Source organism: Stegodyphus dumicola, chromosome 4 (genome assembly GCF_044657685.1).
Source record: "Stegodyphus dumicola isolate Sdum_Otavi_A_Nest chromosome 4, ASM4465768v1".
Taxonomy (NCBI): Eukaryota; Metazoa; Arthropoda; class Arachnida; order Araneae; family Eresidae; genus Stegodyphus; species Stegodyphus dumicola.
In genome coordinates, this window is record NC_140771.1 from 130,367,950 (window position 1) to 130,394,987 (window position 27,038).

A 27,038-nucleotide genomic window follows, 5' to 3' on the forward strand; every position below is an offset into this window, starting at 1 on the left:
GAGCCGCTATACATTTACAGTTGCATATAGGACTGTGTATTATTAGAGTTACATATAGGAATCTCAGACCAATTACAGTTATATAGGGATTTGACTAGAATGTCGCAAGGTTTGACGACAAAAATTAGCCATCAAAACCATCGCCAGCTTGGCATTATCTTGCCAAAGGCCTGCCCCTGTAACCTTATTTTTGTGGAGGCATTTCATTTTACATGATACGAAAAATACTATGACTTACATATAATGTCCCTAAAATCATTTACGTATGTTAGATAGAACGTTCATAAGGATAGGGAAGATATTACTGAACCTACTGCAAGCAACTTGTTTTCGAGAGCAAAAGAAATAAATAACAATAATGTTGTAAATTGTATTTTCTGTAAAAAATCTCACCAAAACAAAGATTGCTACAAAGCACAAAATTTAAGTCATTATGAAAAATTGAAAATTATGAAAGAGAAAAAATGTTACTTTACATGTTTGAAAACAAACCATCGAGCTAAAAATTGTAAAAGTAAAGTTCTATGCATGTTTTGTGGTAGGAAGCATTGCATTGTTTGTTGTCCAGAATTTAAGCAGAAATCAAAAGTTCCTGTCGAGTGCAATCAAGAAAATTGTGAAATTAGCACTCTTTCTTCAACAGTCACTTCAAGAAGAGTTTTGCTTCAAACTTTAGTGGTTGTCATTCAACATGAAGGAAAGAAACTTCATCTTCGGGCATTGATCGATACTGGATCTGAATATTCCTATGTTTTAAAATCAACAGTGTGATCTTTAGGAATAAGCTCAGAAACTCATAAAAAATTAACACGTGTTGTGCTTGGAGGAAGGACATCTGATATGAATCATAAATGTTATAATATAACTATTAAGAATCTGCATATTGGTTATAGCTGCAAGATTCCTGTGTTAGATCAGCCTATAATTTGTGGATCTATACCTAGTCTACAGAAAGGACCTTGGATATCATAATTAGCTGGAAAGGGATTTATATCACAGATGTTGATTGTGTCAACCCACAGATTGATCTTTTGATAGGCTCAGATTTTTCAGGAAATATTTATACAGGAAAAATACAAAAATTATGTACAGGTATTTTTGCTATGGAAACACTGCTCGGATGGGTTTTGATGGGTAAATCGCTAACAACTGGAGGTAAAAATTCTATTGCTGCTGTTGTTACCTCCCTCTTCATTCACAATCAAGATATCAGAAACCTTTGGAAATTAGAAGGCATTGGCATTACAGATCCCTTTGAATTGAAATCTAGAAGTGAAATTGATAAGATCGTAAACGATCATTTTATAGCAACTCTGCAAGAGAAGATGCAGAGGCTGACTATTTAAAATGTTTGAAAGATCAAGAATAAGAAGTACCAAAAGAAGTTAAGAAAGAAATGTCCTTTTTGAAGAAGCTTAGAAATGATACAAACCTGGATGAGAATAAGAAATTTTAAGAGATTTTATTTTTGATAAGAAGTGTAAAGGTAAATATAAACACGATGAGACTCCAACTTATGCAGAAACAGATATTGCAGTGCTAAGTGATGATGAAAAAGATATAAAGAAGCAAGAATTACTTGAACGTAAGTATAATTTCCGATTTGAAGAGCCGGATTCAAAATTTATGACACGATATCCAAGGATGATTGAAGATTATCTCAGACGTGTTGAAAATAAAAGAAAGAAGAAGCGTGAAGAATACGCTGAAAGAATAAAAAGGAAGAAAGAGCAGAAAATAGAAGATCTTAAACGTTTGAAAAATTTAATGAGAAAAGAACTTGGACAAATTTTTAAAGTTGAAAGAAGTGCCTTGTCAGATTGAATTGAACCTTAACGAACATAATATTGAAAGTGATTTCGATCCTCAAAAACATGACCAGAAAACGAAAACGCTTTTTAATGATGATTATTATGCTATTCAAGAAGAAGGATGTCCAAAATTTTCATATGATGAGGATCCCGATGAAGAAGATCGGAACCATTGGATTGGACTAAGTAAAAGTGATGAGTGTGGTGAAGAACAGCGTGAAGAAAGTGCTTCTGAAACATCCGGTGTTGAGCTTATAAATTCCAAAATTTATTCTAAATCACAGGTTAAGAAAGAAAGAATTGAAACAACTCACACAGGAAGGATAAAGGTTAGAAAGAAACCCTTATTTCATAAAGTAATTTCTAAACCTGAACCAGTTTGTGATCCAGATCGCAAAACATTTGATGATTATTTGGATGAGTGCTATAGATTAGATTATGAAGTGGTCGAGTTATAAAAGTGCCTTCTAAATTCAAGGACTTTGAACTTTAAAATAGACTTTTAAGTGAACTTCAAAATGGAATTTTAGGTTATATTTTGGATTAATTAAATATTTGTTTTGATAAAAATCCTTTTATCTAAAGGTGGGAGTATGTTAAACTTTCTGGAACGAATTCTTACCGGTTTGGCCCAGAATGTTCTCGAACACAGGCCGAAAGCTATATAAACCCTGCTGGTCCGCAGTGAGTTAGTGTGTCTCAGAGAGTGTGCCTCGTCTAGCGAGCCGTGCGGAGTCGATCTAGTTCACAGCCGGGCAACGAGTGCCGAGTGGTTCGTCGAGTGCACTGAAGGAGTCTCTTAGTGTATCGCCGTTAGTGCATCGTAGAGAGATGAGCGTGTTGAGCTCCGGGAACGACTGAACCGAAGAGTCGGGAGCTGTGCTCGTGTATCGTCGAGTACATCGCGAGTTGTAGCGTGTGGAGAGTCTCCAGAGTACGTGGAGTTCCGAGAACGACCAAGCAGAGTCAGGAGCTGTACTTTGGTGCTTTACAGGAAGCTGTCTCCACCGTGATAGCGTGACAGTGTGAAGGCTGTGTCGCTCGTGTTTATAGTAGATCTTCGACGACTGTAAAACGTGACTTTGGAGCTGTCCTGATCAGTATTGGCTAAATAAAGTGTGTTTCAATACTTGATCAAGTGTCGTCGTTATTCACTCCAAATCTACAAACCCCGTACGAACGTGAAGGAAGAAAATAACGTAACAACTGGTGTCAGAAGAAAGAAAAACGCAACAATAGCATAGTTCATATACATTCAACCAGTGTAATATTAAGTTCCTTTTAGTTTTATTTAAGTGGCAACAGCTGTAAAACATTATGTTTTTGGTACAATAAACTTGTTTGGTTGTGTGTAAATTTTAGAGATATTATTTAGGTAGAAAAAAGTTAATGAATGGGCAAAATGGTGTACATTTACTGTCGTAAATAACAGGTTGTATGTCAGCGAGTGAGGGAATATTCCTATACAGGGTGTCCTAGAAATAAAAAGAAACCATGAAATATTTTTTATATTTGTTTGTTTTATCAACGTTTGTTGTTTTGGAAACATCAAATAACAAGACACCTACTCTCCTTGCCATTTTATGTACAATAACGGTGTGACATTTTATTGGCTCTGGTTTAAACTGACAGCAGCTGAATGTGTTTTATTATTTGATGTTTCGGAACAAAGTGCTTAAATTGATAAATCAGGGAAAATACGACTTTTCCTTCGTCTAATTTTTTCTGCATTATTCTATATTTGTTCCTTCAAATATATGTTATTATTATTCGTTATACAAAATTTCAGTGGAGTTGACCCAAATTTTTCAATAAAATGTTTAGAATAAAAAGTACAGGCTGTGCAACATTTAAAGAATGTTTGGAACAAATTACAATTTTTGGAAAAGTCCAGTTCAATCATAAACGAGGAAACACCATCTTCTACTGAAAGCGATGAAAATGAAGACGATTTAAACACTTTCTTAAACAATAAAGAATTGGATATAAAAACGCATAGAGGCACAGCTTCAGTATAGCCCACCCAGAATTTTAACCAAAAAATACCGCCAAGAGCGGCGATAAATGATATGATGTGGTAACCCATACTATTCGCCAAACACAATGTAAACAAGAGAATGGAATTACGGTTACAGCTAATATAGTTGTCAGTTACATTTATTCAATGTCAATACAAATTTTTGAGATATTCATTTACTCATAGTTAAATGCACGTGCCAATGTATTCTTACTTTTCCGGCATAGCTTCTCTTAAAATTTATCTCGCGCTGCATTGCACTGGTAAATACAATATTTTTTAATTAGAATGTCACTAAAATTAACTATCTACACAAAATTCGTAACACTATTTTCGGCGATTGTTTAACGATATTGCTTAACGATATTGCAGGAGAATACTGTTTTGGAGATCAGATTTTTGCATTTAGTTATGGATTGCTCTAAACCTGCTGTTAGTAACGTAATTAAGTATCGAGAGATTTTAAAGGAAAATTGAAGGTGGGAGTTTTCAAACAAGCGTAAAAGTTTGGGAAAACCAGACATTCCAAACAGATATTTTATGTATGAATTAACAAGAGAGTATGAATTTTTTAGAGGATTTTTGATGGATTGTGGATTATTGAAGGATAAAACTTGTGAAAAATGTAAGATACTGTGCAAAGTTATCTTACATTTGGGAAAGCCAAGCAAAGGTGAGATTTTCCGACATTGTTTTTAAAATTTTATCCTTTTAACCTTAATCATTTTCATTAATCATTCCTTAATATTTCTTTTGGTTAAAATGCGGTTTAGCCCACTGCTTGGCGATTGTTTTTTAATGGGCAATAAACGCGCCAACATGGTTAACCCAATGTTTTGAAGCTGTGTTGTTATTCTGTTGCCACTAAATGTTATCGCCCTGTGTTATATTTAAAGAAATTAAATATTGAAAAATCTGCATAAATGTTTCTCGCATTGTGATAAAACAACGGTACCTAGAGCCGTCAAATTTTGAATAACATACGTTTCCAACCTAATATGGGCATCTGGAAGCGCAAAATTGGAATTTTTTTTATAATCTGATTGATATTTTGTAAAACTTGAACGAAATTTTTATTAGCAAACTCAAAGATTTCAGAGCGAGCAACTGCAACACAGTACGGAAAAAAAAAAAAAAAATCTGAAATGTTTCACATTTTAAATTACGTCCAAAGGGCCGTTTTTTAACATTTTGTGTGTTACCTTTCTTTATTAAATATCATGTTCCTCGCACTTAAACCATAAGATCCAGTGCAACAGCAATATCGCAAAATAGTTTTAAAACGAACATATCTTTAGAATTTCCGATACAGAGACTCACGCGCTGGAGATAAAAATGTTTTTTCTGCACAACGTTGCCATTGCTTGCTTTGAAATCCTTGAGTTTGTTAATCAAAAATTCAACAAAGTTTTAAAAAATAGGAAATCGATCATAAAACAAATTTCAAATTTCAAATTTGTCTTCCACATGCTCATATTCGTTGGAGGATTACGTTATTCAAAATTCGATGACTCTATGTACCGTTATTTTATGACAATGTGAGAAATATACATACATTTACGCAGATTTTCATTATTTAATTTCTTCAAATATAATGCAGGACTCTAACATTTTATGGCAACAGTTTGAAAAGTGAACCGACATTTATCCGTCCGACGCAAAATGCCAAAACGAAACTAATAGTCCTTCGGGATTCAAATCCTTTTGGACTAAAAAAAAAAAAAAATTACGGGCAGAGCGCAAAACTGTGTATCGGAAATTCTAAAGATATGCTCATTTTAAAATTATTTTGCGATATTGCTGTTGAGCTGAATTTTATGGTTTAAGTGTAAAGAACATTATATTTGATAAAGAAATGTAACACACAAAACGTTAAAAAAACGCCCCTTTGGGCGTTATGTCAAATCTAAAAGCTTTCATTTTTTTTAATTTTTTATTTTTACTTGTTAATTCTGTTGCGGTTTGAATGTTCTTAGGTGGCTTCTTTTTTTAATCGAGTGTTCCTCCCTTTTTTCTGCATATATTATGGAAACGGCGTATAAAACGTTTGTAAATTTATTTAAAGATGAGGGGGGATCCAAAAGGGTTCCCCCCTGAGATAAATTCATATATAAAACCGCTCAAAAAGACTTTACATTTTTCTTGAAAATGGTAAGTGAAAAAATTTTTCTTGTATGGTTCGTTTTAAAGTTGCTTATTTTTAATATTTTGTGTTTCGTTTTGGCACAATTCTAGAAGATTGGAAAAGCTAACGTTGTGCAATTCTCTGATGTTTTTTTTAATGAAAATAGATCAATATGTACATGGGCAAAGCCAATGCAGTGCGCAGTGCCGACGTTGTGCGCGATGCCGAGTTTGTGCAATTGTGGGATGTTTTTTTAACTGAAAATAGATCGATGTGCACATGGGCAAAGCCAAAGTGATGCACAATGCCGAGTTTGTGCAATTCTCTGATGTTTTTTAAGTGAAAATAGATCGATGTGTACATGGGCAAAGCCAGTGTGGTGCGCATTGCCGAGGTTGTGCGCGATGCCGAGTTTGTGCAATTCTGGGATTTTTTAAGTGAAAATAGATCGATGTGCACATGGGCAAAGCCAATGTGTTGCGTGATGCCGAGTTTATACAATTCTGGGATTTTTTTTTAAGTGAAAATAGATCGATGTGTACATGGGCAAAGCCAATGTGGTGCGCAATCCCGAGGTTGTGCGCGATGCCGAGTTTGTGCAATTCTGGGATGTTTTTTAAGTGAAAATAGATCGATGTGCACATGGGCAAAGCCAATGTGGTGTGCAATGCCGAGGTTGTGCGCGATGCCGAGTTTATGCTATTCTAAAGATGTTTTTTTTAAGTGAGAATAGATCGATGTGTACGTGGGAAAAGCCAATGTAGCCAATGTTTCAAATTGTGGCCAACAAATATTATCGCCCTGTATTATATTTAAAGGAATTAAACGATTAATAATCTTCATAAATGTATGTATGTTTCCCACATTTTGATAAAACGACGGTACCTAGAAACATCGAATTTTGAATAACGTCATCCTCCTGCGAATATGGGCATCTGGAAGCCCAAATTTGAAATTTGAAATTTGTTTTATTATCGTTTTCATATTTTGTAAAACTTTAACGAATTTTTGATTAACATACTAAAACGCGCGAGACTGTGTATCGGAAAATATAAAGATATTGTTGCGTGCGTACGGGTTCGTTACGAAATGAATGCACAAGTCCGATGAAAAATGAACAAAAATTTATTATTATCACAACAAAAATGCTTAAATTTTCTCAAATTATCATGCAGTATTACAATATCTCACAGTAGTTTTCTTTTAACTACTCAAATGTCAATAGAACGTAATTCAAAACAGCTAAAGAACGCTAATCCGCGAATTCGCTACAATCAACAACAGTAGTTTTCTAAACAACAACAAACTAAGCAACTACTACAAACTGAGATGTTTTCCTCCTTTTATAAGATTTTAAAATCACGCGCTAGAATTTTCCAGCACTTTCTCGAAATCAAAAAGAGATATTTATTTATTTAACGCACGCGCTCTTGTATTTTTAATTTTTCCGGCTTAGCTTTCTTTTAATATTCGTCACGCGCTGCACTGCGCGAGAAATAAAACCATTTAATTTATAATTGAACTAACATTAGCTTTTTAATTACCAAATTCGTAACACTGCCCCCTTCCCAAGGACTGCGTGTCCCGGGCAGTACAATCCCTGGACAGGAAGCTAAACTTACAACTGTGGCATAAATGCAACTGAGGCATAAACATTACATTACAATATCAAACAATATAAACAATAAATGCAATAACTAACTTAAACAAATCAAATGCTATCAAATACTAAATACAAAACAAATACTAAATACAAATCAAATACTAAATGCAAATCAAATACTAAATACACATTTAAAAACAAAAAGGACCATGGTCTGATACTATTTACAATTATTTACATTATGTACTATGGCCATAGTAATGAGCTAATCTGTCGTAAGAGTTCGAAGACTCACGGATCCGAACCACGACGTCATTCGTGTTCAGCACTGTATATGGACCATCCGAAGGTGACTGTAATTTAGGACTGAGTCCTCTTCGTTGAATCGGGTTCCACAACCTCACCTTGTCTCCTTTGTTGGATCTATGTCCAGTAGCTCTCGTGTTGTATCTGGTCTTCACTTTCTCCGTCGCCAAGTTCACTCGCTTTCGTGCAAAACGGGGCATCACTTCAAACCGGGCCTTGGTATCTTGGATGTGTTCCTCAGGCGATGAAGGTGCATCCGTAGGGCGACTAAACAGGCGGTCACAAGGCAGACGAAGGTCTCGACCGAAGAGCTTCTGGGATGGAGAATAGCTGGTAGTCTTGAGTTTCTTTTCGACCCTGGTATGATTTCGGCAGCTTCCCGAGCTCTATCTTTCGGACAAGGCGTCGACATTTCCAGGCGAGGATCCCTTTTGAGGATGGATAGTCATGCCATCAGATGCTGAAAGCAGCTTATTGTTTTTGAAATCTAAGGAAAAATTGTATTTCCTTAAAAAGTCCAATCCGAGTATGCATGGATCTGTAATATCCGCCACATATGCCGTGTGATGGTAGGCGGCACTTCCAAACGTGATGTTTACGTTTAACTTCCCAGTTATATCGATCTTATCACCAGACGCAGTCTGAAGGGTAACACAGGATGGCGTCCAAATAAGTTTATCTTTAAACTGTTCAGCTAAATCTTTCCTAATAATGGTAACATTAGCTCCTGTGTCAATGATCATATTGCAAGGAACTCCATCGATATTCCCATTAATGGACAGTCCGTTACTGTTGCCACTCACTGTATAAATTGTAAGCGCTTTAAAATAAGGTTTTTCATTATCTGGCAACCTCCGTTCCTCGATATGGTCACTAATTTGTTTACTGCGTCGTTGCTGGGAAATGGTCTTATTTTCCGTACCTCGGGGTGTTTTGCAGTTCCGTCTTAGGTGACTTTCACTACCACATCTCCAACACCTTAGAGCCACTTTCTTCTCGCTCCTACTCCGTATCAAATCTTCGACTTGTCTGGCTAAATCATCTAAACGAGCCATCAGTTGATCCACTGGCTCATGGACTCGCACAGCTCTAACTGGGTAGCTATCTCTACTAGTTGCTTGCTGGGCTGCCTCGAACTTCATGGCGTACAACAGAGCGCTTTTTGTGTCCTTTACATCTGCCATTCGAAGAGCTTTCTGTACTTCAGGATCCCGGATGCCGTCGATGAAATATTGCAGCGACAGGATTTCTCTTGTTTCTGTCGGGCACTTAAAAAAGGCGAGATGGGACAGCCTTTCAACATCCGTGGCGAGTTACTGGAGTGATTGGGTGGGCTTCTGTTGACGGGATTTTAATTGAAGCCTGCTGTAGTCCTTTAAACATTTCTCGCCAAAGCGCAGCTCCAATGCGCCGGATAGAGCTTTGAAGTCAAGTCTTTGGTTTTCTGGAAGTGTCTGCAGGATATCCGCTGCGTCTGCTCTCAGAGAAGCGGCGAGATGACAGGTCTTAGTTTGGGAATCCCATCCATTCGCATCCGAAACGATAGAAAATTGTGTTTTATACACTTGCCAGGATGTCTTCCCATCATATGTGGATAACTTCAGAGATGGACGAGCAGGCATCGATAAGAATTTGAAACCTTCAGAATTGTTTCCTACCGTGGCTATGCACTTCTTTAGGCTGTCAACTTCTTTGGCGACGGCAGCAGAAACCCTATCATCAATTTGTTGTTCGACGGCAGAAACTCTTTCTTCAATTTGTTGTTGGAAGGCCGAAACTCTTCCTTCGACTCGTTGCTCCACAGCCGACACTCTATCTTCTATTTCATCTTTGACAGAAGAAACCTTTTCTTCAATTTGCCCGACTTTATTTTTGACAGCTCCTATTCTGTCTTCCATAGCCTCAAATTTACTTTCTATTACGCAGGTTATTTCTCTTTTCATTTCGTCTTGACCTGCTTCAATCTTTTCTTGTACAGCTTTTATGTCTTCTTTAAAAGTTACTTGACCAGCTTCCAACTTTTCGTGAACGGCTTCCATTTCCTTTTTAACGGATCTCATCTCTCCTTTAACGGAATCTTGGCCCAATTTCATTTCTTCCTTAAATGCAGCAAAGGCTGATATCAGCTGTCTTAACTGCTCTTCCATCGCTCTTGTGATTGGCATTCAAATCCCACTTCTGCACCAAAAATTGTTGCGTGCGTACGGGTTCGTTACGAAATGAATGCACAAGTCCGATGAAAAATGAACAAAAATTTATTATTATCACAACAAAAATGCTTAAATTTTCTCAAATTATCATGCAGTATTACAATATCTCACAGTAGTTATCTTTTAACTACTCAAATGTCCAATAGAACGTAATTCAAAACAGCTAAAGAACGCTAATCCGCGAATTCGCTACAATCAACAACAGTAGTTTTCTAAACAACAACAAACTAAGCAACTACTACAAATTGAGATGTTTTCCTCCTTTTATATGATTTTAAAATCACGCGCTAGAATTTTCCAGCACTTTCTCGAAATCAAAAAGAGATATTTATTTATTTAACGCACGCGGTCTTGTATTTTTAATTTTTCCGGCTTAGCTTTCTTTTAATATTCGTCACGCGCTGCACTGCGCGAGAAATAAAACCATTTAATTTATAATTGAACTAACATTAGCTTTTTAAATACCAAATTCGTAACAATATGCTTATTTTCAAATTATTCTGTGATATTGCTGTTGAACTGAATTTTACGGTTTAAGTGCGAAGAACATGATATTTAATTAATAAAGGTAACACGCAAAGTGTTAAAAAAAACGCACCTTTGAGGCGTAATGTAAAATCTTAAATTTCAGATTTTTTTTTTTAATTTCATTATATTTGTTGTCTTTTTTTTTAATTTCCTATCGTTGACAATGTTACCTATCGTAGCCTTAGATATCGAAAAGCCATGGCTTTCACAGCGTTTTTTAATAACTAGATACGAATAAATTTCTTTGGAGAGAGCACAAATGTCCGAAGACAAATTGTCAAGTAGCAGACGATAATTTATGCTTTCAAAACTATACTTGCAGTTAAAAAGAATTTCCAAGCAGACGATTTCTTTTGGAATTTTTACTTCGTAATTTGAGCAGTTAATTCATTTGCCGTTTGAATGTTCTTATGTGGTAGTTATCAATCGAGTGTTTTTATCTGTGTGTTTTTGCCATTTTTCTGCATATATTTCGTTAAATAAACAATCGCTATAGATTTATCTGTGATGCTTAGAGAGGTGAGTGAATGTACATGTAAATTTATTACTTTATTGGAAATGCAAAGGAAGCGTGCCGTCATTATCAAAAGACTTTTTATTTTCCTGAAAAGGGTAAGTGAAAATATTTTTTCTTTTTAAAATTGCTTATTTTTAATATTGTTGCGTGCGTACGGGTTCGTTACGAAAAGAATGCACAAGTCCGATGAAAAATGAACAAAAATTTATTATTATCACAACAAAAATGCTTAAATTTTCTCAAATTATCATGCAGTATTACAATATCTCACAGTAGTTATCTTTTTACTACACAAATGTCCAATAGAACGTAATTCAAAACAGCTAAAGAAAGCTAATCCGCGAATTCGCTACAATCAACAAGAGCAGTTTTCTAAACAACAACAAACTAAGCAACTACTACGAACTGAGATGTTTTCCTCCTTTTATAAGATTTTAAAAATCACACGCTAGAATTTTCTGGTACTTTCTCGAAATCAAAAAGACATATTTATTTATTTAATGTTAAATGCACGTGCTCTTGTATTTTTAATTTTCAAGCTTAGCTTTCTTCCTTTAATATTCGTCACGCGCTGCACTGCGTGGGAAATAAAACCAATTAATTTATAATTGAACTAACATTAGCATTTTAAATACCAAATTCGTAACACTGCCCCCTTCCCAAGGACTGCACGTCGCGGGCAGTACAATCCCTGGACAGGAAGCTAAACTTACAACTGTGGCATAAACATTACATTACAATATCAAACAACATGAACAATAAATGCAATAGATAAAACAAATCAAATGCTATCAAATACAAATCAAATACTAAATGCAAATCAAATACTAAATGCAAATCAAATACTAAATGCAAATCAAATACTAAATGCAAATCAAATACTAAATGCAAATCAAATACTAACTACAAATCAAATCAAATACACATTTAAAAGCAAAAAGGACCATGGTGTTATACTATGTACAATTATTTACATTACGCACTATGGCTTAATGAGCTAACCTGTCGTAATGAACGACTTTAGGTTTAGAGCTCGAAGACTTACGGATCCGAACCACGACGTCATTCAGCCTGTTTAGGACCGTGTACGGACCATCCCAAGGTGACTGTAATTTTTCACAAAGTCCTTTCCGTCGAGTCGGATTCCACAACCACACCTTGTCTCCTTCGTGGAATTGATGTTCAGTAGCTCTTGTGTCGTAGCGGGTCTTCATCTTCTCCGTCGCCAAGTTGACTCGCTCTCGTGCAAAGTTGTGCATCACTTCAAAACGAGCCTGAAGATCTTGAATATATCCCTCAGGCGATGAAGGAGCATCCGGAGGGCGACCAAACAGGAGATCACAAGGCAGACGAAGGTCACGAACGAAGAGCATCTGTGATGGGGAATAGCCGGTAGTCTCGTGGACAGCACTGTGGTAAGCCAGTAAAAACAGTGGTAATTTCTTGTCCCAATCCTGTTGGTTTCTGCAAACCACTAATAAGAGGTTATTAAGGATGGCTCGATTGAACCTCTCTACCATGCCGTCCGACTGGGGATGTAATGGCGTCGTTTGGGTTTTGTCAATGCCGAGTAGTTTGCATAGTTCTTTGATTACTGCCGACGTAAAATTCCTTCCCTGATCGGAATGTAACTGAAGAGGCACTCCGAACCTCGAAATCCAGTACTGTACCATCACCTCTCAGCTATTATAACAGCCTCTTGATCAGGAATAGTATACGCTTCAGGCCACTTTGTGAAGTATTTAATGACAACGCGTATGTATTTGTTGCCATCAGCAGTTCGTGGCAGAGGTCCCAAGATGTCAAAGGCGATACGTTCAAACGGCGCACCTACGTTGTAACGTTGCAGCTTGCCTCGGCTGCGTTTCCTCGGTCCTTTCCGACCTGCACGGGCATCGCATGATCGGCACCACTTTTACACGTCATCCTTTGCATTATTCCAGTAAAAGCGCTCACGAACTCTCTGCAAGGTTTTCATTATTCCAAAGTGACCTCCTGTAGGGCTGTTATGTAGTTCTTTAAGGACATCAGGAATCCGGGATCTTGGAATTATCAGCTGCCGTCGGAACATCTTCCCATCATCCGATTCTAATTTCCGGTATAAGACGCCGTTTCGAATGTGAAGTGAATCCTAGAGTGCCCAATATTGTTTTGTTGTAGGACTACAGATAGAAATGTCCTGCCAGGTAGGTTTTCTGTTTGATGACTCCATTAAATCAATTATGGGTTTAATGTCGCGGTCTTCCAGCTGGTCTTTCCTCACTTCATCATCACTCCACGGTTCTCGATCAGCCGATGTTGATGTTGTAATTTGTCTTGCGACGGGAGTCAGCAGCTCGTATTTCGCTTCCACCCTGGAACAATATCGGCAGCTTTCTGGGCAAGGTCTTCTAGACAGGGCGTTGGCGTTCCCGTGTGATGATCCCTTACGATGCGACATGCGACGGAGGACGTGGGCACCACCCCTCCACCATAGGTTAATTGGTGTAGCACCACATCCACATTTATCTAAAACAACCCCTGAAGCGACACAAGGGCCCCACACCTGGCTCCCAAACCCAACGCCTAATTCACCCCGGTGGCGGTCGATCCCTTACGATGACGGATAGTGATGTCATATTCTTGGAGTCTCTGTATCCACCTGGCTATTTGACCCTCAGGATTCTTGAAATTTAAAAGCCAGGCCAATGAGGCATGGTAAGTGCGGAGGAGGAATTTTCTGCCGTATAGATAATGATGGAAATGTTCTACAGCTTTGACTATGGCGAGCAACTCTTTCCTGGTGACACAGTAATTCCTCTCCAGTTTAGACAGACACTTGCTCCAGTACGCCACTACACGTTCTTGGCCGTATATTTCTTGGGACAAAACAGCACCGACACTTTCATTGCTCGCGTCTGTGTCGAGAATAAATGGTCTGTCAAGCTGAGGATACGTCAGGATCGGAGCAGATGTTAAAGCGTCTTTTAAGTTGTTAAATGCATCCTCGCATTCTTTTGTCCACAAGAACTTTTGCTTGCTCTCTGTCAGCTTGTGAAGAGGTCTTGCGATGGAAGAAAAGTCCTTCACGAATCTCCTATAGTAGGTGCAAAGCCCTAGGAAGCTTCTCAGCTGATGGACATTTTCCGGACGTTTCCAGGATTTAACGGCTGACACCTTTTCAGGATCCGTGCACACACCTTCTGCAGAGATGACATGTCCCAGATAAGTCACTTCCTTTCGGAACAATTTGCATTTAGCGGAACTCGGCTTCAGATTGGCTTCTTTCAGTTTCTGAAGCACCTTTCTAAAATTTTCTAGATGCTCTTCAAAACTCTTTCCGACGATGATGATATCGTCCAGGTATATCAGACAGGCTTCGTAGGAAAGACCTTTCAAAACAGTCTCCATGAGGCGTTCGAATGTTGCCGGCGCATTACACAGTCCAAACGGCATCACCTTGAATTGCCAAAGCCCTTGTCCCGTAGTAAATGCCGTCTTTTCTCGATCATCAGGGTGTATTTCTACCTGCCAATACCCACTCTTTAAATCAAGCGTTGAGAACTACTTGCTTCCAGAAAGAGTGTCAAGAATGTCGTCAATTCTAGGAAGAGGCTAACTGTCTTTCTTCGTAACCTCATTCAACCGCCGTCCAATCCGATAGTCGACGCAAAATCTTGTTGAGCCGTCTTTCTTTCTGACTAGGACGATGGAAGATGCCCATGGACTTGCTGAAGGCTCTATGACATCGCCTTCTTTCATATCCTTTAAAAGTGTTCGTATTTCTTCCTGTTTAGCAAACGGTAGACGTCTTGGATGTTGCTTGATCGGGGATGATCGCCGGTATCGATTCTATGTTGTATAAAACTTGTTCGACCCACGTCAGAAGACGAGCGGGAGAAAACAACTTGAAGATCTTTAATGACGCGATCGGCAGCATTCTTCTCTTCATCGTTTAATTGCGCATTCTGGAGTAACTCTGATGTAACGCTTTCTGAAGGCACGGATTCTTGGATGTTACTCTTTCTTTCAATGCTGGTTACTGGAGTACATGCTGCAACCACTTCACCTTTCTTAATAACTCTCGTCTTCTCAGTTACATTGGCGACTCTCACCGGGATAACCGTTCTGGATAGGTCGACGAGTGTTGAGGCTACTAGTGTGATGACTTCGTGGTTTAATAAGGCACCATTTAGCAAGACGAAACAAACATTTATTAAATATATAATTCAAAGCATAATATAATAGTTACTCAGAGCAGTACGTCGCTCCTACCGCATAGTACAATCTACTACCTTCCTCTTCCGAGGCTAACATGCAACTCCTAATAAATACATTAACCCTTCTCGAAAAAGAGCTACCTGCGCCAAGCATGCTCTGTTGATCGCCAAACAGTCGCCAGATATCACACCCCCGTCGTAAGATTGTTGTTGATATTATTTACAAATCAATCAGCAATCTGGAAACTAAAATCTAGCAACTGTTTGCGATCAACGTGAAAAAGAAAAAAAAAACTACATATACTTTTATACATTCTATCCTAATTTTCAAATCTCAATTACTATAGACATACCTCAATTTACTACATAAACATAGATAACACAATTTTATATATAAACATAGATAAATCATTTTTAACTTCACTTGTTCCGAACCTTATTATTATTGTAACAATTTATCAATTCTTAATTCAAAGAAACCAAGTTGATATTTTCTTTTATAAACATGTTAAAATATACCCTAGTATTATTCCAATGATGACAGTAAAATTATTAAGTTTCTTATATATATATAAAATTATATTCTTAACATTCCTTTTAATTAATGATGCTGCAGCATGATTTAAATCCTTGGGAGACAAATATCTAAATTTACCACTTACCTCGAATATTTGTTATCCAATAATTTCTCTATCTATTTCAAATTACATAAACATCTTATTTGCACAGAATTGTAAAATGATTATGAAAAGCAAAGAAAACTATATAATTATTAACTATACAAAATGTTCGTGAAGATGAACAGTAAATTAATGTTCAAAGTTCACAAGTGGGAAGTCTGGATAATGCATCCGCGTTTGACAGTTTTTTTCCAGGGCAATGTTCTATTTCGAGATTATATTTCTGCAAAGCTATGGCCCATCGTTGTAATTTGGACGATTGCGGAGCATTTCTCACTATAAAGGCTAGAGGATTATGATCAGTCACAATTTTCACCGATGAACCGAATATCCAAGGTTCAAACTTCTTCAATGCCTATACTATAGCATAAGCTTCACACTCTATAGTCGGCCAGCTCTGTTCAGGTTTCGATAATTTCTTGCTCGCGTAGCAGATGGGAAATTGCTTCTCTCCCCTTTGCTGTGACAAACATGCACCTATTCCGATTTGGGATGCGTCAGAATGAATGACAAACGGATCCTGCAGTGTTGGGGTGATCAACTCCGTTGACATCGCTAATCGTTCCTTCAGTTGTTGAAATGTTGACTCATGAATTTCTTTCCATTCGAGTATTTCCGGTTGTTTATTTTTCGTGAGTTCTGTGAGTGGGTAGGCGATCTCTGCATACCCTGGGATATAATCGCGATAATAATTACATAGTCCTAACAGACTTTTAAGATCTCTTTTCGTTTTCGGCGTTTCCAGCTTCTTGATTGCCTCTATTTTCTCGGGATCTGGTTGATGTTTTCCTGATCCAATGATGTGTCCTAAATATTTAATTTGAGGTTTTGCAAACGAACATTTCTTCGAATTGATTGTAAATCCAAGTGACTCTAGTTTGGTAAAAACTTTATCCAGATGTCGGAGATGAGTGTCGAAATCCGTGGAAAATATAGCTATGTCATCAATATAGGCTCTTGAAAATTGTTGAAATTCTTTCAGCGCGTTATTCATTACTCTCTGAAAAGTTGCTGCTGCGTTCCTTAATCCAAAGGGTAGCACTTTAAACTGATATTGACCTCGATGAGTTTTGAACGATGTGTACTCTTTACTTTGTTCCTCCATGGGAATTGCCCAATATCCTTTCAGCAAATCTAAAGTTGTTATGACGTTGGCTCTTCCTATACTGTACATTAAATCAATGGCATTTTGCATAGGAAAGTCATCTGGCTTCGTCACTGCATTCAAAGCTCGATAATCTAAGCACAATCTGATATCTCCATTTTTTTTTGCTTACACAAACTACTGGATGAGCTATTTCTGCATTACTTTCTTCTATTAGTCCCGATTTCAATAATTCTTCTACTTCTTCATCGACCTTGGGTTTCAATGCTTCAGGAATCCTATAAATGTAAGGTTTCTTCCTCTCCATATTGGGTATTAATCTAATTTTATGAGCTTCAACTTTAGCTATTTTCAGCTTTCCGGTGAATAGTGCTCGGTGTTTGTTAATAAGAGCTATCAATTTTCTTCTCTGCTGCGGATTCAAATTTTCTAAATTCAGATTTGCATCTATTTTAAAATCTTCCAGGGGGGGTCGAGAGATCTTTTCCTGGTAAAGTTATAATTTCTCCAAATTCTTCTTCATTTTCAAATATCACTCCAACTGCATTAACACTAGCTTGGAATTTTCTAATTTTATTTGCATGAACATGTTTGATCTTTCCATCAGGTAGTTTTACTTTATAGGAATGAGGTGGGCAATGATTCACGATTTCTCCTGGACCAGTCCATCGTGCATAGAGTTTGTTATTTGAATCTGGTATGAGTAAATAAACTTGTTCTCCGATTTTGAAATTTTTTGGTATTGATCTCCGATTAAAGTACTCAGCATATTTTTGTTGTTTATCACTTGCAATTAAATTGGCTTGTTCGGCTGCTTGTTCTAACCTTATTTTTAAAAGTTGTAAGTAATCCACTGCCGATTCACTTAGATTAGGTGGTATAGGTATTTCTCCTGACCATGAAGACTTCAGTACTGCTAAAGGACCTCTTGGTTGTCTTCCATACATCAGCTGAAATGGTGAGACACCCGTGGTGCAGTTTGGTACTTCTCTGTATGCAAAGAGCAGGTATGGGATGTGCTTATCCCAATTCGAAGGATCAGTCCTGATGACGTGATGTAACATTTGCTTGAAGGACTTGTTCCATCTTTCTACTAATCCATTTGAAGCACTGTAAGCAGGTGTAGAGAACCTAGGGTGAGAACCTAGTCTTTTCTGGAATTCTTTAGTTAATTTTGAAACGAAGTTACTTCCGTTGTCACTAGCTATTGTATTAGGGATTCCTGTTCTCATGAAAATCTCCAAAAGCGCGTCGCAAGTGGCTTTTGCTGTCAAGCTTCTCAGTGGAATGGCTTTTGGCCATCGGGAATGTTGATCTACCAGACATAACACATATTTATGTTTCCTAGCAGAGGAAGGTTCAATAGGTCCGATAATGTCGATGTTAACTGTTTCGAAAGGTAATCCTGGCCTTCTGACCGGTGTGATGGGAATCTTGTCAGATCGCGTTTCTGGACTTTTCAACTGACAATCTTTGCACGTTTTACAAAAGGTTTCAACATCTTGTGCTAATCCAGGCCAATAAAATGAATATCGTATTCGCTCCTTTGTTTTTCTTATCCCAAGATGTGCACCGAAAATGGAACTATGTGCTAATTCCAACACTTGTGCTCTTCTACTAAGTGGAAGCACTAACTGAAAAACATTCTGTCCTAATATTTTTTCTTGGTGATGTAAAAGATGATCAATAAATAAATAATTTCCTTTTTTTCTATTGCTAGCTTCCATGCTTCTCTCAGCGAGGGACAGTTAACTTGCTCTTCGCGTAGGCGTTCAGCAGACGATAAGTCTGTGTTTACATAAACACTCGCCTTCTTCCCTTCCTCCTCTTCGTTTTTCTCCTCCATAAGCATTAGCGGGGGGAAATCGACGCTGTCGTTTGACTGTGCATTGGCGAAAAAAGTTTGTAAGTTTTCGCTTCCGTAATTATTTCTTTCTGCGTTTGGTTCTTCTGCCGCAGGATTAATCAACAGTTTGTATATTTCTGGAGTTATTAGGCAAGGCACATTTAGCTTATCAGTCACTGCAATTAATGTATCCACAAAATTAAATATATTGCTTCCATGATCTTTATGGTAAATAGGTACACGGCAAACTTTTGCTTCAATTGGTTGTCCGAAAGCAGGTGTTAGCAATATTTTACCTCCTTCTCTCTCCTCTAAATTTGGAATGAGCGATGAATGTACGATCGTTATCTGCGTTCCAGAGTCTACGATAGCTTCGATTTTCTCAGAGTTAATAAAAATATCTACTTTTTGCAGTGGTTGAACGATGCGTTCTGCGAATTCAGATCGTAGATGGGATGAGTCTACTTTAGCTACGATGGCTTCTTCTTTTGATGTTCTGTTTGAATTTTTTTGAGTTTTGTAATCATCCTTTCCCTTCTTATTTACTGCAGTTTCGTTCTTTCTTCTTTTGTCTGGACAATCTCTAGCGATGTGTTGATAATTTCCACAAATATAACATTCTTTTCTTCTCGCGTGAAATCTTTCGTGTTTTGGATATTCTTTTCTCATGGGTGGTGGAATATATTTGTCGTGTGCACATGTTGTATCCAGGAATCTCGGTGATCACTTAATTCCATTTCGAACTTCGTCGAAAGATTTTCCTTTGGCCGTGAAATAAATATCACATTCTGTAGCTAATTCTTGAGGCTTCAGCCATTTATTTCCTTGGCGTATTGCGACGTGTGCAGCTGTTTCTTCATCTAATGCTTGGAATAATTTATCGGAAATAATTAACTCCTTGAGTGTTTCGAAATCCTTTACTTCTCTTGACTTGCAGTAATAGTCCCATGTAGCTGTTAGTCTTGAAGCGAACTAGATATGCGTTTCGCCGGAATAACGTTTAGTTTTTCTGAAGTTTTCTAAACAGGTTTGAGGAGTAGGTTGATATTCCTTCAGAACAAGAGTTTTCACTTTTTCGTAATTTTGCAGATCTTCCTCCTTTATATAAACAAGAACATTTGAAGCTTTTTCTCCAATTAATTTCAATAATATTTCTGATTTGTATTCTTCGGGAACCTTCTTGTGCTTAAATGCTCTTTCGATAGAATCGAAAAATATATTCCATTCTTCTGCTCTCTTCGGTACTGGTATAGTCAGTGTTTCTACTCCTTTGATCAGCTTGTCCAGGGAAATTTCGGTTTCTCGTTCTGTGTTTTGTATTAAAGGTGTTGGACTTCTACTTCCTTCATTTTGAGTTGCTCGAATCTTCGCTAGTTCTATTTCGTGTTCTCTTTCTGTTCTTATTCTTTCTTCTTCCATTTGCATTCTTTCCATTTCTTCTTTTCTTTTTCTATTCTCCACTGTAGTAATCAGAATTTCTTTCACGAAATCAGCATCTTCGATGTATTCCTTGCTATTCTGGAGTTTGTGTTTCAGTTCTACCAGCTTCAAATCTGGGGATGCTTCTTCGCCAATTTCCAATAGAACTGTTACTAAATCCTCTTTCTTTGCGTTTTTGAACATTTTCTTCTATTTTCCTTTAGAATCAAGCCTTTCAAACTCTCGATTAAATAATTCTCACGTTTCTACTCTCTTTTGCAAATGAACACTTCTTTCGTTAGTTAGGCTTAACTTTACGCCTCTTCCGTTTTCAACGCTCTAAGCTTCTAACCTCTCTGGTTTTCTCGTAAGAGAGCGTGTTGTGATGACTTCGTGGTTTAATAAGGCACCATTTAGCAAGACGAAACAAACATTTATTAAATATATAATTCAAAGCATAATATGATAGTTACTCAGAGCAGTACGTCGCTCCTACCGCATAGTACAATCTACTACCTTCCTCTTCCGAGGCTAACATGCAACTCCTAATAAATACATTAACCCTTCTCGAAAAAGAGCTACCTGCGCCAAGCATGCTCTGTTGATCGCCAAACAGTCGCCAGATATCACAACTAGTACTCCTTTTGGGCTATTACAGTTGTTTGGATATTCTATGATGCCGTAGCGGAAATTTCTGTTTTCGGCTATGTATCCAGGAAGTAAAATTTCTGTTCTTGCCGGTATTGCGATATAGTCTTGTGCTATGATTTTATGGACAGATTTAACTTCTTCATCATTAACGAGAAATAACGCTATGTCCTCAGATGTAGAATGCAATTCGTTATTTTTAAAATCCAAGGAAAAATTGTATTTCCTTAGAAAGTCCAATCCGAGTATGCAAGAATCAGTGATCTCTGCTACATATGCCGTGTGATGGTAAGCGGCACTTCCAAACGTGATGTTAACATTTACTTTTCCGTCGATGTCGATCTTCTCACCGGACACAGTCTGGAGAGTAACGCAGGGCGGCGTCCAGATAAGTTTGCTTCCCAGTTGTTGAGCCAAATCTTTTCGGATGATGGTAACGTTGGCTCCTGTATCTATCGTCATATTGCAGGGAACTCCATTAATATGTCCTATTATGAAAAGACCATTAGCGCCGCCTCTCACTGCCGAAATCTGAAGCGCTTTAAACTGGGGCTTTTAATTATCTGGCAACCTCCGCCCCGCGAGATGGCCACTAATTAGTTTCCCTGCTATTTGTTAGGAGCGGTCTTAGCATCCGTGCCCTGGGGTGTTTTGCAGTTTCGTCGTATGTGCCCTTCAGTACCGCAGTTCGAGCATTTTACAGTCGGTTTCTTGTCACCAATATTTCATCTCAAGGCATTCACTTGTCTAGTTAAATCGTCTAAACGAGTAGTGACTTCATCCCCTGGCTCCTGGACTTGAGCAGCTCTTACTGGATGGCGGCCTCGACGGGTGGCTTGCTGGGCTGCCTCAAATTTCATGGCGTACACTAAAGCGCTTTTCAGATCTTTAACATCCGCCATTCGCAGTGCTTTCTGTATTTCAGGGTCCCGGATGCCATCGCTGAAATATTGCAAGGACAGGATTTCCATTGTTTCTGTCGGGCACTCCGAAAAGGCGTGATGTGACAGCCTTTCAACATCCGTGGCGAGCTCATCAAGTGTTTCGGTGGGCTTCTGTTGACGGGATTTTAATTGGAGCCTGCTGTAGTCTTTTAAACATTTCTCGCCAAAGCGCAGCTCCAAAGCGCCGGATAGAGCTTCGAAATCTAGCCTTTGATTTTCGGGAAGCGTCTGCAGGATATCCGTCAGAGAAGCGGCGAGATAACGGGCCTTAGTTTGATAATGCCATCCATTCGCATCCGCAACGATAGAAAACTGGGTCTTATACACTTGCCAGAAGGTCTTCCCATCATATGTGGATAGCTTCAGAGATGGACGAGCAGGCATCGGTAAGAATTTAAAACCATCACTATTGTTCCCTGCTGTCGCTACGAATTTCTTTAAAATATCCACTTCTTTGGCTACTGCAGAAACCCTATCATCAATTTGTTGTTCGATTTGGTGTTGGACGGCACAAACTCTTCCTTCAATTCGTTCCTCCACAGCAGAAACTCTCCCTTCTATATGTTCTTTTACAGAAGAAACTTTTTCTCCTTTCACCGAAGAAACTCTTTCTTTCTTCAATTTGATCTTATACGGAAGAAACTGTTTCTTCAATTTGTCCAACTTTATTTTCAATTGTGTCAATTCTGCCTTCTATAGCTTCAAATTTATTTTCTATTATGCAGGTAATTTCTCTTTTCATTTCTTCTTGACGTGCTTCAATCTTTTCTTGACCAGCTTGAACGGCTTTCATTTCGTCCTTAACAGATTCCTGACCCAATTTCATTTCTTCCTTAACGGAGTTGACGGCCCCTTCCATCTTTTGTTGGAAAGCAGCAAATGCAGTCATCATTTGCCTGAATTGTTCTTGCATCGCTTTTGTAATTCGCATTCAAAATCCCACTCCTGACAACAAAAATTGTTGCGTGCGTACGGGTTCGTTACGAAAAGAATGCACAAGTCCGATGAAAAATGAACAAAAATTTATTATTATCACAACAAAAATGCTTAAATTTTCTCACATTATCATGCAGTATTACAATATCTCACAGTAGTTATCTTTTTACTACTCAAATGTCCAATAGAACGTAATTCAAAACAGCTAAAGAAAGCTAATCCGCGAATTCGCTACAATCAACAAGAGCAGTTTTCTAAACAACAACAAACTAAGCAACTACTACGAACTGAGATGTTTTCCTCCTTTTATGAGATTTTAAAAATCGCGCGCTAGAATTTTCTGGTACTTTCTCGAAATCAAAAAGACATATTTATTTATTTAATGTTAAATGCACGTGCTCTTGCATTTTTAATTTTCCGGCTTAGCTTTCTTCTTTTAATATTCGTCACGCGCTGCACTGCACGGGAAATAAAACCAATAAATTTATAATTGAACTAACATTAGCTTTTTAAATACCAAATTCGTATCAATATTTTCTTATTTTCTTTCATTGTGAGAAATTAGATTTTTTAAATTTATTAATGTGTAGAATTCTAATACGAAAGTATAGAACGTGGTTTAGGAATTTAAGAAACAGGGAAATGAAAGCTGCATATGATGTTGATATTCAATAATAAATATTTTTCTTTTTTTATTAATATAAAGCTTAAAAATTTTTAGAAAATAATAAAGATTGTTTACTTACTAGTGTGTAGGAGATGGTGTCGTTACTTAGCAATAAGGTAATTTTGTAAAGATGATAAAGTTAAAATGTTCCGCAATATAAAATTGAAATTTTAAAAAATCTGTTTTTATTTGTATAAATACTAACACTTAAAAATTTTCACCCTGTATTATAAGGATCTTAAGTTTTACTAACGTTTATTTTATTTTAAATCTTTACTATCACTTCTTATTTTCTACTTCCGGCCAGAATTAAAAGCGTTAACTTATTTATGCAAAATTTGTCTGGCGAACGCCAAGTACTTAAGTTGTGGCTTTTTGCCAAGCGAGAGAGAGGAAGCAGTTAGTCGAAGCAGGCCGCTTACCTTCGAAGTTTTACTCAGTTGCTAGTTGCCTTCCAGGCCAGAGGTTTAATCCTCGTGATAATTTTAAACGTATTGTAGTGTTAACAGTTCTCCGTACTACATACGGCTTCCTGTTAATATAAGGCCAATCTTCCACGTTTATTATTCCAAAGTTAAGTTAGAGTTTAGTTAAATATTTTTATATTCTTACGTTCAGACCACAAGTAGTTGGTCTCTGTATTCCGAAGTACGGAAATTATTGTAAAGAGTGAAAAATAAAGGGTTTTGTATACCCTTCTTGTGTATCCTGTCTACTTCCCACATTTATTGAACATAGCTTTAGTAAGCTCCCTGTTCCGAGTCAGGTCTGTGCATGTTCCCAAAGAAAGTAAGACGGAACATTGAACCTGATAGTGGCGCCCAACGAAGAAGAATAACCGTGGCCGAGTTTCAAGAAGAACCTGTGCTGCCTGCAGAAGCGGCTCAGAATCCAGAAATGCCAGCTGCCGCCCTGGAAGCATTTGGTTACATCGTCCAGACCATGCGCGCTTCGATGAAACCAGAAGCAACATTTAATGGAAACTCACCGGTAACCAGTTTTTTGGAAAAATTGGATGACCACTTCATGCTCTACCCCGTGCACGAATTTCAAAAAGTTACCTTAGCTACCAGCGCTTTGAGGGGCCAAGCGCTTAACTGGTTCAAATGTATAGGCAGAAGTCTCTTGGGTCAAGCAGGAAGTCCCACCTATACTTACGAGAATTTCAAGACTGCCCTAGTAAAAGCCTTCCCTGTCGTAAGGGATCGTGCGAAATTAGAAACGGAACTTTTCAGCATATATCAGCAAAGAATCGAAAATCTCTCAAGCTTTATTTTAAGAAAAATTCACGTCTTCAAACTCTTGTATGGAAACCGTCCGGATCCTGAGATAATTCAAGTGATTTTGCCGAGGTTACTTCCCCAAGTGCAAGACTTTATTGAATTAAGAAATCCGACTACACTGGAAAAATTATTTGAGCTAGCAATCCAGTTTCAAAGTAGAAGAACGGCGGACATTGAAAGAAGACGCCAATATCAACAACGAAACCAATTTGGTGCACCAAGACCACAGCAAAGTCAAGCGCACGGCTATGGAAGCAAAGCGAATCAGTGGGCAAGGAAACCCGAGCATTCAAAAACAGCCGGCGAACGTCGACAGTTCAGTAGCAATCCAGGAAAAAAGTCTCAAGGCCAGTGGAAAAAGAAGGAAAGGAAACGAAAAAGGATTTAAACTAAAACGGATTTCTGCTGACGGGAGGGTGCGGAAATCCGAAGGCCAAGAAAACCCCTCTTCCTACAAGTTAAATACAGTAATGGTGAAAAATTTGACTCTTCCGAAGATTGCAGTGTTGGTGAATAATATCTCAGCCACCGCACTCCTGGATACAGGCGCGCAGTGTTCCTGTGTGGCAGAAGAATTTTTTAAAAAGTATTTTCGGAAATACCGCATATATAATTCGGATAATACGACAGTGTTAGCGGCGCAAGGAGAAAGATGTAAGTGCATAGGTAAATTACCACTATACATCCGTATCAAGGACGAACAAGTAAAGCTTATGTTTTTTATAGTAAAGAATCTGCAAGCACATATTATGTTAGGAAAAGATTTTCTTTCAGAGGCACAAGCAACGCTGGATTTCAATGAAGCGTCCCTTAAGCTGACGATGAAACCAGTTCGAGAAGAAAAGGCTGAACCGCCGATGTTAAACCTTGACCACCTGCCTAATGAAGACCAACGAAGAATCCGACCAGTGGTAAGTGAATTTGCTTCATTATTTAGTGATATTCCAGGATTTACTCAAGTTACTAACCATAGTATCGACACCGGAGATTCAATGCCAGTTCGCCACAAAGCATATCGGTGCGATAAGAATAAGGAAAAAATTATAGAATGGCATATCACCGATATGCTACGTAAAAAGATCATAACGCCCATCTCAAGTAGTTATGCTAGCCCGGTGGTTTTATGTAAGAAAAATAATGACTATCCATTGACACATCCAAAAAGGTGGAGATTCGCGATTGACTACCGTAAATTAAACTCCATAACTAAATATCCGGTATATCCGTTACCTATTATTGAAGAAATTCTAAGGAACATAACATCGACGAAATATATGACGACTTTAGACTTAACGACTGGTTATTTTCAAATAGGGTTAGGCCTGAGGACGTGCCTAAGACTGCTTTTATAACCAAGTCTGGCACTTATGCATTTCTGCGTATGCCGTTTGGCCTTTCAGGGGCACCGGCAACATTTCAGCGATGTATGGACATTGTGTTAAGGCCTGTTCTTGGAAAGTCCACATTTATCTATTTAGACGATATCATTATTACTAGTGATAATCTCGACCAAGATGTACAGGATTTAAGACAGGTGTTTTCTTTATTAAATGAGGCCGGTCTAAAAGTTAATGTCGAAAAGTGCAAATTTGCAGCCCCTGCATTAAAATATTTAGGTTACAAAACATCTCAGAAAGGAATCGAGACAGACGAATCAAAAATAATTGCTGTACAAAAGTATCCGACTCCAAACACGGCGAAGAAGCTCTCTTCTTTTCTAGGACTTTGTTCATATTATAGGTCCTTTATAAAAGATTTTGCAGCTATTGCTGAACCATTGTTAAAATTAAAAAGGAAAAAGGCAAGATTCTCGTGGACGGCCGAAGCCAATAGTGCGTTCGAAAAATTAAAGCAAGCATTAACGCAAGCCCCTGTGTTGAAATTTCCTGAAAAGGATGAGAATTTAGAAATTTCAGCGGATGCTTCGGATTATGCGGTAGGAGCGGTACTTTCACAAAATCAGCAGCCAGTGGCATTTTTTAGCCGAACTTTAAATCAAACAGAAAGAAACTATTCTGCGACCGAGAGAGAGGCACTTGCAGTTCTGTTAGCAGTGCAAAAGTTCCGAGTCTATTTTGGAAAGGCGCCAATAACAGTGTACTCTGATCATGCGGCGGTAACTAGATTGTACTCAGGGAAAAACTTATCCCCAAGGTTAATAAGATGGGCACTCAAGCTACAAGAATATAATCTG

General features: G+C 38.0%; 1 protein-coding gene across 2 annotated transcripts in view; it reads left to right on the plus strand.

The window, feature by feature from the left end:
- LOC118205474 (metallo-beta-lactamase domain-containing protein 1) overlaps positions 1–27,038 on the plus strand; it is a 175,916-nt gene that overhangs the window by 30,017 nt on the left and 118,861 nt on the right. The window lies entirely within an intron of this gene.